Raw genomic sequence first — 2,047 nt, 5'->3', positions numbered from 1 at the left:
TACTGGGAGGAGTGGGTGTGGCCTCCTTAAAGCTGAGGACTTCAGGTGTGGGGGAGAGAGAGGAAATGGTCCTCAACAGACAGACGTATGCCATCTGAAATGTTTGCAGGAATAAGAAGGCTCCAAACTGTTGCCTGGTGCTCAGCACTAATTTATTTCACACTTATTTATTTAGTGTATCTGGGTGCATGCGCACATGCCACAATGTGTATGTGCAGAGGTCAAAGAGCTGAGGAACCAGGCTGTCTCCATCTTAGGCTTAAAAGCCCTCTTACAGTAAGGACAAACTAGGCTCATTCCTGTTTATGATTAAACCTCTGTTTCACAAGGATTGGTCTTCTCAGAGGAGAACAGTAGGGGAAGGGGCCTTGCACAAAGGGGCTGGGAGGAGAGGGGGGGTCTGTAATCTGGATGGAAAGTGAATAAGTAACAAACTTAATGAATAAAAGGATAAAATAAAGGACAAAAGATAACTGGTATCAATCTTTTGAAGTTAATTATATACTTACTCCATGGCTCAGCAAGGTCCTCTGCTGATATTTACTTACATATAGTCAGCAACAATGACTCAGCAAAGTCTTGCATCTGATTTATCAGAAGTTAGTGGAAGTGTTTCCAGCAAACTCATTCTTTTTGTCTTTTTCCGGTTTTTTTTTCAAGGAGGGCTCGCTGCACAGACAAAGCTGGCTTCAAATGCACAGGGACCTACCTGCCTCAGCTTCAAGGGCTAGGGCATTTTTCTGGTTTTAATCAAAGGAAAGAAAAACCTGTGTTCACACAAACCCCTATACACACTCAGGTTTAGAGCTTTTTGTTTGTTTGATTGATTTTGGGTTTTTTGTCTGTATGCGCCAGAACATAGAAATAGCCTAAAAGTCCTTCAACTCCAGACACAACAAATTAACATTGTGCTAACCTGGAGACTTCTCAGTGTTAAACTGAGAAAAACCAAGTCCACAACTGTCTGATTAAAACAAGCTGTATTTCGGGGTGTCCTGGGACTGGCCAGTCTGGCTACCTCTCCCTAAATCGGGATTTGAGAGAGCAGTCCCTGCTGGCCTCTTGAAGTCCTTTTGATAGGAGAGATTACATTGTACTCTCATTACTGTCATACATTGTTAGATACAATGAAAGGAGAGGGACACGGTAAGGATATACATCACAGGAACAGGCTCCCCAGGTTTAGTGTAGGTTGAAAAAGTTTTTTGTTTTTTGTTTTTTTGTCTTTGTTTTGTTTTTAGGATTATTAGGAGATTTTTTATATAATGTTTTATTAGATATTTTCTTTATTTACATTTCAAATGCTATCCCAAAAGTTCCCTGCACCCTCTCCCCCCACCCTGCTCCCCTACCCATCTACTCCCACTTAAAAATATGAAATGCTTCATGAATTTGTGTGTTATCCTTGCGCATGGGCCATGCTAATATTCTCTGTATCGTTCCAATTTTAGTATATGTGTTGCTGAAGCAAGCACTGTTTTTGTTTTCTGTTTTGTTTTCCGAGACAGGGTTTCTCTGTATAGCCCTGGCTGTCCTGGAACTCACTCTGTAGACCAAGCTGGCCTCAAACTCAGAAATCCACCTGCCTCTGCCTCCCGAGTGCTGGGATTAAAGGCGTGTGCCACCACGCCCGGCTTATGCCATCTTTCTAGCCTCTAGTTGCCCATCTTTTGTTAGATTTTGGTCTTTCAAATATTTATTTATCTATTTCTACACTTGAGCTTTGGCTTTATGAGTATGAGCACTTTACTGGATACAAGTATGTGTACTACACTAATGCTTTTGGGATCCCATGAAACTGGAATTATGGATGGTTGTGACTGTGTGGGTGCTGGAGATGAGACCTGGGTCTATTGTAAGAGCAAGACAGCAGTGTGCTCTGAACTGTGGGGCTATCTCACGACTCCCCGGATTCTGTCTTTTATATATTCTGGGCACAAGCTCCTTAAAGTTGTATAACTGATAGATATTTTTGTCTATTCTGTGTTTGTCTGTTCTTTGTCTTGAAGGGATTCTTTGATGCCCAACAAAACTTTGTTTATTTGTT

The 2,047-nt window shown here is 41.7% G+C and overlaps 1 non-coding gene across 1 annotated transcript; it reads right to left on the bottom strand.

Moving 5' to 3' along the window:
- Nucleotides 1–1,368: 1,368 nt before the first annotated feature.
- On the bottom strand, nucleotides 1,369–1,475 carry LOC115064368. Its single transcript, XR_003844188.1, has one exon. It is a non-coding gene; the product is annotated as a U6 spliceosomal RNA (small nuclear RNA).
- Nucleotides 1,476–2,047: the final 572 nt, after the last annotated feature.

Source organism: Mus pahari, chromosome 6 (genome assembly GCF_900095145.1).
Source record: "Mus pahari chromosome 6, PAHARI_EIJ_v1.1, whole genome shotgun sequence".
Lineage (NCBI taxonomy): Eukaryota > Metazoa > Chordata > Mammalia > Rodentia > Muridae > Mus > Mus pahari.
Note: the sequence above shows the minus strand (reverse complement) of the source record. Positions and strands in the feature narration are given on the sequence as shown.